Source organism: Magnolia sinica, chromosome 2 (assembly GCF_029962835.1).
Source record: "Magnolia sinica isolate HGM2019 chromosome 2, MsV1, whole genome shotgun sequence".
NCBI classification, from domain to species: domain Eukaryota; kingdom Viridiplantae; phylum Streptophyta; class Magnoliopsida; order Magnoliales; family Magnoliaceae; genus Magnolia; species Magnolia sinica.
In genome coordinates, this window is record NC_080574.1 from 123,744,383 (window position 1) to 123,756,506 (window position 12,124).

Genomic DNA, 12,124 nt, shown 5'->3' on the forward strand with positions numbered 1-12,124 from the left:
TGGTATGCAATCTACAGTTGATCTAAGAGGTGACCCACCTGATGGACAGTCCAGTCAGATGAACAGATAATAGAGTCATGCTAAACGCCTGCACGCTTGAATAAACAGATTTCCTCTGTTTATTTCATAGAAACTAAGAAAATTACTTTTTTTTTTAGTATAATACATCTTAACTTGCTTTAAGTTGCATGAAAAGCCCATTTGGCGTCTGCAGAACAAAGAAGGAATGAAAGAAATGGTCCAAGAAGAGAGCTTCGCTAAGCCACACGCGTGTGCAAATAAGCTCATGTACATGCCTCACGTGTCCCATGGCATGATAGGAACAAGATCCAATCTATCCATCGGAATATCACCACTATATTGATGCCCTATGCTAAGAATCGGGTTGATCCACTGGTCAGGTGGGCCGCAATTTGCAAAACAAAATGTATGGATCTGAAAAACTTTCACCTGTTTCGCGGCCCACATGCTAGTTGGATCAGATTTTATTTAAGGGAAAACATGTAAAGGTCGGACAACCTGATGGGTGGATTGGACCTCATCTGTCAGCGTGTGGCATGTACACAGCTTTATTTGCACACGCATGTGCGCTGAGCAAAACTCACTATAACACACGCAAAACAGTTTCCAGGCGATGCATGGAAACAAGATTCATCCTGCAAGATCCAATCCACTCATCAGGTGGACCCACCGTGAGAATGCTAGGCCCAGAAATAAGGTTGACCCACTTATCAGGTGGGCCAGACATGTATAGACATGTTGGTCACTCTTTTTCGAACCATCCATTTTCCTATTACACAAGTGGCCCGCCTGATATAATCCAAGTGGTCAGATTTCGAGACAAGGAATATTGAATATGGGCCCCACCTGATGACTCGCCCAGATATGCTTCACGCGTGATCACATTAGCAGGTGTCGTAAGACTCACATATCCAGAGAGATCCTCGATCGTCCAACAACCATATCCTCCAACATTATAAGACGTCCATTTCACAGGATAATAATATCAAAACAGGATACATATATGGGAAAAATCACCCTCAAACGTTTGTAGCTAAAGACCAGCTAAGGTGTTTATATGACACTATTCTCAATTCCTCAAAACCATGAAAGCTTTGATGGAAGGCTCCCCACATACCATCTTACACCACTTATTGGTGTGGTCACTACTTCTACTGGGGCCCATTGCTGATGTGTGGGCCATGGATGAACATCAAACGTACATCGTCCACATGGACCACTCGCACAAGCCCGACACGTTCGCGAGCCATGAGTCATGGCACCAGTCCATGCTGGAATCCTTGACGTTGGCCGAAGGGACGTCGAGTGAAGAAATGTTGCTCTACCCCTACAGCCATGTCATGCATGGCTTCAGCGCCAGGCTGTCACCTTCTCAGCTATCCGAGCTGGAGAAATTGCCAGCTCACCGGGCTACGTACCGCGAATCACACGGCAAGCTATTCAGTACCCACACCCCTGCATACCTGGGCCTCAGGCATCGTTCTGGCATATAGCCTGTATCATCCTACGGTCAAGATGTGATCATTGGAATAATGGATACTGGAGTTTGGCCCGAGAGCGAGAGCTTTAATGACCGTGGGATGTCGCCGGTGCCAGATAGATGGAAGGGTGAGTGCGAGAACGGGACGGCATTTAGCCCTTCGCTCTGCAATCGAAAGCTAATTGGAGCTCGATCATTCAGCAAAGGACTGAAAGCTGGCGGAATTAAAATCAGAGATGTCGACTATGACTCCACCAGAGACTGGTTTGGACATGGGACCTACACATCATCGACGGCAGCTGGGGCCTATGTGTCCGGTGCCAGTTACTTTGGGTACGCTGAGGGTAGAGCCCAAGGCGTAGCCCCAGGTGCCCGGGTTGCAATGTACAAGGTGCTCTGGGCTTCGGACAGCAACCAAAGTGCGGCCACCGATGTGCTGGCCGGCATGGACCAGGCGATCGCTGATGGTGTTGATATCATGTCCTTGTCTCTCGGTTTCGAGCAAACACCATACTACAAGGACGTCATGGCCATGGGCGCACTTTCAGCCATTGAGAAAGGGATCTTTGTTGCATGTTCAGCTGGCAATGATGGGCCAGAGAGGAATTCGACATACCACGGTGCACCATGGATCATGACCGTTGGCGCGGGCACCATCGACCGTAGTTTCCAGGGAAAGCTGACACTGGGCAATGATATAACGCTAGAAGGGATATCCTACTACCCCGAGAGCATATACATTGCCAATTTGCCTTTGTACTATGGCAAAGGGGACATAAGCAAAGCAGCATGTCTGCTGGGTTCATTGGTTCCGATCGATGTTGCCGGGAAAGTCGTTCTCTGTGATGTAAACAACTAGGCTAACGTTTACTCGCAAATTTCGGAGGTCAGTCGGAGCGGTGCGTCCGCGGGTATCTTCATGATGGACGCCACGTTGCTTGATCCCAGAGACAACCACATTCCTACCCTTGTTCTAAAAGGTGGGCCTGCAGCAACTTTGATCAGGAAATATGCCATGGAAGCGATTAATGCGACGGTGAGAGAGCTGAAGTTCAAGATAACAAAGCTGGGGGTGGCCTTTTTCTCATCGAGAGGGCCAGACCCGGTGAGCCCAAGTGTGCTAAAACCGGACATACTTGCACCAGGAGTAGATGTGCTTGCAGCATGGGTTCCGAACAAACCATTCGCAAAGACGGAATCAGGTTATTTGGTTACAGATTACGCATTGGTGTCAGGTACATCGATGGCATCGCCCCATGTAGCTGGCGTGGCTGCACTAATGAGGGCCATCTACAAAGACTGGAGCCCAGCAGCCATCCGTTCAGCGATCATGACCACCGCAACAGCCACGGACAACACTCACTCCACTATTGGAGATCAGTGGCCCGGGCTGCATGATACACCTTTGGACTTTGGTGCAGGCCATATCAACCCAAACAGAGCGATGGACCCCGGGCTCATCTACGACATGAACTTCCAAGACTACATCAATTTCCTCTGCAGTCTCGGATACAACAAGACCCAGATGGCCGCCATCATCAGACGGGCCGAATGGAGCTGTCCTAACACACCTACCAATCTCAACTACCCATCCTTCATCGCAGTCTTCTCAAATGAAACTACCTACCCAACAGTTCAGAATTTCAGCAGAATCGTGACCAATGTGGGAGGCGATACTGCCTCTTAAAAGGCGGTAATAGATTTCCCCTATGGAATGAGAATCCGAACAGATCCGGAAACACTCACATTCAACAGTAAGAATCAGAAGCAAGGGTTTGTAGTGAGTGTAGAGGTTGATAAAGAAGCATGGAGTAATGGTCCAGTGGTGTATGGTTATCTCAAATGAGTTGATGAACAAAACCATTTTGTGTCCAGCCCAGTAGTAGCTATTTCTGATTCACACCATTAAAGTGTAATAGCTAATCTAGTATAAATACAGAAACAAACATACTGTATTTCTCTCTTTTGATTAGCCCAAGCACAGCCCATTTACTAAAGTGTTCCAGAATTCTGGCCTCAAACTGAACCGAACTCATTAGCATGGCCAGAACAGACCTAGATAAAATTTATCAAGCCCAAGCTCAAGCCCGACTAGACCCAGCCCGTTTAGTTGTAACCTTATAGGGTAAGATTGACTCATATTAGTGCAACCAGGCTCAAGTTTAAGAATGGTACATGTGGTCGGTTACGGTAAGGTAAGGTCGGGTATCTGGCTAGTCCATTGATAGCTTATGTAGGCAGGTCCGTACTGATTGGGGGTTTACATGAGCCCACCCATTTACTGAAATAAGCTTCTATTTTTTATTTTATTTATTTATTTTCCAAAAGGGACTTTCTATTGAAAACCAACCTTTCTAGCACAGGGTCTACGGGCGCCCCTGGGACAAAAACAGGGCACCGATAGTAAAGGCAGCCACATACGGCCACCCAAAGGAAAAGAAAACAGGGGAAAAAACTTCACATGGTTAGTTCTAACAGTTCCTAACCCGACCTTATCTAGGAATAGAAGGCCGCAGACATGGGGAGGGAGATCCCCAAACTGGTCTAGAACTACAACCTTCTGCCTCTTGCTGCCCTCCTTCGCCATACGTACCATCAGCCTGACCGTTCCCTTCCCTCTGAATAACCGAAATCACAAAGGTAGCAATCTGCCCCAAGTTCTTGATTCTTGTGACCCAAGGTTTCCATTGCCACGGGGTCTTGGAATTCCCCAAGAGGAGGCCCGCCGCAACCTTTGAATCAGTTTCAACCACTACTCTGACATGCCCTTTTTCCAGACATAGCATCAGGCCATCCTATATAGCCCGCAGTTCAGCCCCGTTACTCGTCCCCACCCTGTAGCCAGACAAGAAAGCGAAGATGAGGCTGCCAGTATGTCTCCTACAAATCCCACCTCCCCTAGATAGGCCTGGATTCCCACAAGCCGAGCCATCCACATTAAATTTAACCCAGCCTCTAGCCAGTTTCGCCCATTTAACAAGCTGCATGGTACGGATCTGTCCGGACGTGGGCAGAAAACTCAGCCCTACCACGGCATGCTCTCTAATGTAATCCACCTGGCCCTCAAGGCTGGCCTTGGCTCACCAATTGATACATGCAATGGAAATGAGCTACATTTTCTAATCTTGGGCCGAACCCCACATGGAAAGTAGTTCAGGTTTCATGATCCATGGTCCAATTGACCCATTTACAGCCATAAGGGTGTTAGAGGCAGGGTTGAAAACTCAAGTTTTTTTTCAAATGGTTGAACTGAAAGAGTAGGATGTACTCCTTGCTTAGTCCTCATTTATACTTATATTAAAAATAAAAAATGAGCTTTATTTTTTGAGTGCGGATCTTTTTTTTTATTATTATTATTATTATTATTATTATTATTATTATTTTATTTATAAAAATCTGGTGTGGCCCCGTTGAGTTTTGAATCTGCCTGATTTATTTTTAATCTTTACTTCATAGAATGATATAACAAAACTGATGGGACGGATTAGACGTCATGCAGACATCATGGTGAGTGGTAGTAATTGGATTTGTATTTTACCTTGAAGTACATGTAGAAACATACCATCATCTTGACCTTTGGATTATCATGCATTCATAGTAATATTCACGCATTGTTCAAAAACTAGTGCATACCGTGTATGCTAGTTGTGAGATTTTTTTTTCTAAGTTTAGTTTGCTAGCTGGGTGAAGATAAACAGTAGATATTTTTTGGATTCTTTTCTTTCTTTAGGTGCCCCTAGGATGAATCTAGATAGGGATAAATTAGTCATTTCATAGAATAAGAAAGCCTATAAAAGGCAGCAGTGTAATACGTTTTCATTCATTCCAATACAGCAACAATCTCTCTTCTTCTTCCAAAGGTTCCAGTTTTTTCTTTTTGGTGGTTGCAGCCACACATCAGTAAGAAGTTGGGTTTTAGACCCAACAAAGTGGTATCAGAGCTACTGATCCTTGGGCCTCATCAGCAAAAAACAAGTCCTGCTCTACCTGTTTTGGGTCTGAAATACCCAAAACAAATCAGCTGTGAGAAGGAGGTCTTACACTCCCTGTTTTGGGTTTGCAAATACCCAACAAAAAAAAAAAAAAAAAAACAAATCAGTCGTGAGGAGGCTGAACTGCATTTCTTCATCATTTTTTTTGTCCAGATTGTGTTTGAAACGTCCAGATTTTTTGCTTGTAAAATCTGTCAAGCCTACTGTCTAGGTTTTGTTTGAAACGTCAGTTGTGGTGGGCCCATATGCCATAGGTCTCAGTTTTTTGTTTGAAAAAGTTTCTAACCAAAAAAACTATTTTTAAAAAAAAAAATCAGATTGCAGCAAAAATCTATTTTCAAAAAAAATATTCAGATTTCTATTTCATCCATCTCCCTTCATTTTCGAAAAAAAAATCAGCCATTCCTTTTTAAAAAAATAGAAAAAATGGCCAACACAAACCAGCCGTAGGTTCCTAAGTTGTCAAAGGACAACTATGAAAAATGGTGTATCCAAATGAAGGCATTGTTCGGGTCGCAAGAACTATGGGAGATCGTCACCGATGGGTATGAAGAACCCACTATGGAAGAAGAAGCTGCCTTCATCAATGAAGAAAAGATCACTCTAAAAAATCAAAGGAACAGAGACAACAAGGCTTTGTTTCTCCTCTATCAAGGGTTGGATGAATCCACCTTCGAAAAGATTGCTAAAGCAATATCAAGCAAGCAAGCATGGAATACCCTTGGGACCATCTTCAAGGGTGTAAATTGAGTGAAGCGGGTTCGCCTTCAAGCATTAAGAGCCGAGTTCAAATTGATTCACATGAAGGAAGGTGAGAATATTACTGATTATTTTTCGCATTTGCTTGTAACTGTCAATAATTTGAAAAGAAATGGTGAGAAGATTGAAGATGTCCGAGTTATTGAAAAGATACTTCAATTCCTCACAACCAAGTTTGAGCATGTGGTTGTGGCGATCGAAGAATCAAAAGATATTGAGAAACTCTCCATTGAGGAGTTGATGGGATCGTTGTAAGTTCATGAGCAACAAATGCAGAAGAATACCAGTTCCATGCCGATGGAACAAGCTTTAGATTCAAGATTGACTGTGAATAATAACAATGGTGGACATGGAAGTTCACAACGTGGTGAACGTTTTGCTAACAATCGCGCAAGAGGCAGAGGGCGCGGATACCAACAAAGTCATGGCCAAAACCAGTAGAAAAATACTAATTTCCGTGGAAGATGAAATGGTAGAGGTAGATGCGTGGATGAGGAAGTACAAAGAACATCCAGTGTTATAATTGCAACAAGCTTGACTACTATGCATCTCATTGTTGGAGCAAGCTGGTGAATCAAGATGAGCGATCCAACTATGCCAAAGCATTGGGCCATGAACAAGAAAGCTCCACACTTCTCCTTACAAAAGAGAAAGGCAGTAATCAGCACGATGTATGGTATCTCGACACAGGTATAAGCAATCACATGTGTGGCAACAAGAAACTCTTTGTGGAACTCATAGAAGGAGTTCATGACGATGTAACATTTGGAGACTCATCAAAAATGCTTGTGAAAGGTAAAGAAAAAATCAAAATCTTTCAGAAGAATAGTGTTCCAAACTATATCTCTAATGTGCACTATGTGCCCAACATGAAAAGTAATATACGGAGTCTCGGACAACTCCTCGAAAAAGGATATGTCATACACATAGAGAACTCTTCTCTTTCCAGAAGAGATATGCATGGACATTTGATTGTAAAAGTCCAGATGGTGAATAATCGTATGTTTCCTCTCCATATAAACACAATGCTTGAGAAGTGTTTTTATGAAAAAGCAAAGAATGATTCTTGGATGTGGCATCTTCGCTTTGGCCATCTAAATTTCAGTGGCTTGAAACTTTTGTCCTCATCAAGCATGGTGTATAGCTTGCCTGCTATTGAAGCTCCAGAACATGTGTGTGAGGCATGCACACTTGGAAAATAACAAATGAACTTCTTTCCTAGTGGAGTATCCCGAAGAACAAGAGAACCATTGTAGTTGATACACACTGACATCTGTGAACCATTAGAGCCAATCTCTCTTGGAGGTAATAAATACTTTATTACCTTCATTGATGATTTCAGTAGAAAATTATGGGTGTATGTAATCAAAGAGAAGTCTGCTGCTTTTACTATTTTTAAAATTTTTAAGGCCCATGTTGAAAAACAAAGTGGTCTTAAAATCAAAACCCTCCGATCTGACAGAGGTGGGGAGTACACCTCAAATGCTTTTCGAGAATATTGCAAGGAACATGGCATTAAGTAACAACACACTACAGCGTACACGTCACAACAAAATGGAATTGCGGAACGGAAGAACTGCACCATCCTCGATATGACGAGGATCATGCTAAAGGAGAAAAGTCTACCAAAGAATTTTTGAGCAGAGGCAGTTGCATGTACTGCCTATCTGCTCAATAGGTGTCCGACCAAGAGTGTCAGATTCCAGACATCGCAGGAAGCATGGAGTGGATACAAGCTGAGCGTGGTGCACCTTAAGATCTTTGGGTATGTTGCCTATGCTCAAGTTCCAGAAGCGAGAAAGAAAAAACTTGATGATCGTGGCGAGAAGTGTATCTTCATCGGCTACAGTGAAGAGTCAAAGGCATACAAGCTCTACAACCCACTAACCAATAAGCTGGTAGTGAGTAGAGATGTGGTATTTTGTGAAGAAGAAGCATGGAAATGGAATGAGGGAAACTTGGCTAAAGAAAAGCAAGTCGAGGTCGAAGAATATGAAGAAGAGAGACATAAGAAGTAAGAGCAGACACTCATATCAACCCCTTCGGGTGGCAGAAGTCCAGGATTACGCTCCATCTCTCCTGAAAGTACTTCATTAAATTAGAATTCATCCAGCACATCTTCATCCGATTCTCCTTCACCCTTGGCTCCTATTAAAATGAGAAGCCTCAGCGACATCTATGCACAAACTGAGGAAGTGAATTTACTCTGCCTATATGGGGACCACGAGCATCTCACATTCGAGGAGGCTGTGAATGAAGAATATTGGAGAAAGGCTATGGAAGAAGAGATTCATGCCATCAAGAAGAATCGAACATGGGAGTTGACCTCACTTCCCAAAAGCCAGAAGACCATTGGTCTCAAATGGGTGTACAAAATAAAGCGAAATGCCGATGGTAAGATTGAACGATATAAAGCAGGGCTCGTAGTAAAAGGTTACAAACAAAAATATGGGGTAGACTATGAAGAAGTTTTCGTCCCAGTTGCTCGCCTTGACACTGTAAGAATGATTATCTCCCTTGCAGCTCATCACAGTTGGATAATCTACCAACTAGATGTGAAATTCGTATTCTTGAATGGAGTACTTGAAGAAGAAGTCTATGTTGACTAGCCTGAAGGCTTTGTCATGTAAGGGGAGGGACACAAGGTGTATCGGATGAAGAAAGCCCTGTATGGGTTGAAGCAAGCTCCTCGTGCTTGGAATGCACGGATCAACGGTTATCTTCAAGAGAATGGTTTCGTTAAATGTCCATATGAGCATGCCGTCTACACAAAGAAAAATACCTGTGGTGATATACTTATCGCTTGTTTATATGTTAATGATCTGCTGTTCACTGGGAACAGTCAGGCAATGTTTGAAGAATTTAAGCAGGATATGTTTAAAGAATTTGAGATGACAGACAGAGGTCTGATGTCTTTTTTTCTGAGCATTGAAGTGTAGCAACAAGTTGAGGGCATTTACAAATCCCAGAAGAAGTACACAAAAGAACTTCTTGAGAAGTTTCAGATGATCGACTATAAAGCTGTAAGTAAACCTGTTATAAGAGGTCTGAAGCTCACAAAAGATGGAGAAGGAAGAAACGTTGACTCAACCCTATTCAAGAGCCTAATCGGAAGCTTAAGGTACCTCACAATTACTAGGCTAGATATAGTATACAGTGTTGGGCTTCTAAGCCGGTATATGGAAGCCCCAAAAGAGTCACACTAGCTAGTTGCAAAACGAATACTTAAATATATCAAAGGGACTATTGAATTCTGTCTCTTTTATCCATACGATGATGAGGCGATGCTGTATGGATACTCTGATAGTGATTGGGGAGGTGACCAAGATGAGAGAAAGAGTACCACAGGCTATGTATTCTATCTTGGAACGACTGCTTTCACGTGGAATTCAAAGAAGCAGAGTGTGGTTGCCATGTCCACATGTGAAGCAGAGTACATGGCAGCATCGTCCACCGTCTGTGAGGAAATTTGGTTGAGAAACTTGCTAAAGGAGCTGAAGCATCCGCAGGAAGAATCCACAGTCATATATGTGGATAACAAGTCGGCAATCGAGCTAACTAAAAATCCGGTGCAGCATGGAAGAAGCAAACACATTGATACCCGATACCATTTTCTGAGAGATCATGTGAAGCAGTAAATGATGAAATTAGAGTATTGTCATACTACCTAACAGGTGGCAGATATGTGAACAAGGCAATTAATGTACACACACCACTACGTGTGATAATGTGACTAGTGTTGGACACAGTGGAGGATTTGTGCAAATCCAAAACCGTATAAGGATCTTTTGAGCTAGTTGTGCATACCGTGTATGCTAGTTGTGAGATTTTTTTTTCTAAGTTTAGTTTGCTAGCTGGGTGAAGATAAACAGTAGATATTTTTTGGATTCTAACATCCATCCCATCACAGAATTCATCTAAACAAATCCTACAATTCCTGCCTAAATCTCTTCCATCATATTTCTCTGTCTTCAAAGCTTTGATTGACGCTAGAGATGCCGGGACTGATCTTGACCCACTAGCATCCATCGAATCTGTTGCAGCCTGAGCGATTGCCTCATCTTCATCGTATAATTCAATCATAGAATCGTCTATCTCCAATACCATCTCCACATGATCGTGTTTTGAATGAACTGCCTCTTCTTCCTTATTGCGAACGAAGGATGAGGCGTTTATTAATGCGGCAAAATTAAGAAAGATATGGGTATACATTCTTTTCTATTTTCATATCATATATTGTCGTTTTGTTTATCTCTTTTAAATTTATCTTACAGTTCATGATACAAGCTATCCTTAGATAAAAATAGGTTGGTCCACAGATGATCAAGTGGGTTATATTTTATGAAAATGGATTAGATAGAAAAGATAACTTGGTTGACTTTCTCCAAGCCATCCATTTGTTTCTAAATACTATAGTCCATATGATGAGAAATCATCCTGTTTTTTGGGCCATGGAACATAGCAGGACCCACCTGGGAGTGGCTTGGATCATGTGCAGAACATGTGTTGGCATTTAGATAGACCATCTTACACACTTCTTCAGTTATATATATTCTCTCTTTCTTTCAGTAGCTCACTTTTTATTCGGAGGCTAATTAGAATGGTGTCTTTGATGATCGAACCCTTTCGGGTTCGGTGTTTTCCAGCATTGTTTAATCCACATAGGCAATCACCAAAATACGTTAAGTCAAGATGTCCTATTTGGTACCTAATCTGTGCATAGGTTCCCCTCTATCCTGACTTGACTCGAGACCAAACGAGTTGATCTAAGTATAAAAGATAAGTAAAAGTAAAGTAAAATACAAATGTTGTCAAAGCATCAACACTTATATTATTAAAATATCAAATTTCTCTCTAAAATGATTTTATTTCTACTCACATTCAAATAGAAATTATTAAAACTTATGATTTGGGAAGTGAGATGGATTGGAACATGTACACATGATTATCTTCGTTAGTTAATTTAATATCTATAGATAGTTTTTTTTTTTTTTTTTTTTTTTGTTTTGCCAGTTGGAGGCAAGGGCGAATGGGAGCTGGATCGATGGATTTTTTTAATGTATTTGAAACCATTTAACTTATTATTGTAAATATTATTTTAATATTCATTTTTAACTATGTTATGCAACATTTTTTAGATTTCAAATATACAGAAAAAATACAGATTTTAAATCAAATATAAATAACCAAATGCATTATATATAGATGTGTATATATATATATATATATATATATATATATATATATATATATATAAAATAAAAATAAAAATAAAAAACATTTTTACCAGTGATCTGTACTGGCACTTTAGCACACCATTATAGTGGTTTGGTAGAACTTTAGTGGTGGTTCGGCATACACTTACCGGTGCTTACAGGACTTTTTCAGGTACTTGTTAGGCTTTCCTCGATGCTTAAGAATACCTTTAACGAAGCTTTTTCAGGCTATAATGACAGTCAAAAGAAGCGCCGGTAAAGGCTGCTTACCGCCCGTAAAGGATGTTGACTACTAGTAAAGCTCTCCCATAGTGCCAGTTAGCAAAACCGACGGGAAAGCTTGGTGGGCGCCAGTAAATGAATTACCGATGCCTCATTTTTTTACGTGTATCTAGTTGCCGACAAAGGCTTTGCCGGTGGTTTTTGGGACCTTAATTTACTGACGGTTGTAGCCACGGGTAACAGTATATTTTCTTATAGTTCATATGCAAATGGTTGATCATGTGGTGCCTAGTGCCTATTTAGAGACTTGACGCTCTATTTTTTAAGTAAATCTTTCATGGATGTATATGATTAAGTGTCGGAGATAAAATGATAATATGGAAAAGATCTTAGAGTGGGTTATTGTTAAAATGAAAAAAAAAAGAAGAAGAAGA

General features: G+C 41.7%; 1 pseudogene; it reads left to right on the forward strand.

Moving 5' to 3' along the window:
* Positions 1 to 1,192: 1,192 nt before the first annotated feature.
* LOC131227295 (subtilisin-like protease SBT3) lies at positions 1,193 to 3,410 on the forward strand (annotated as a pseudogene).
* The last annotated feature ends 8,714 nt before the right edge of the window (positions 3,411 to 12,124 follow it).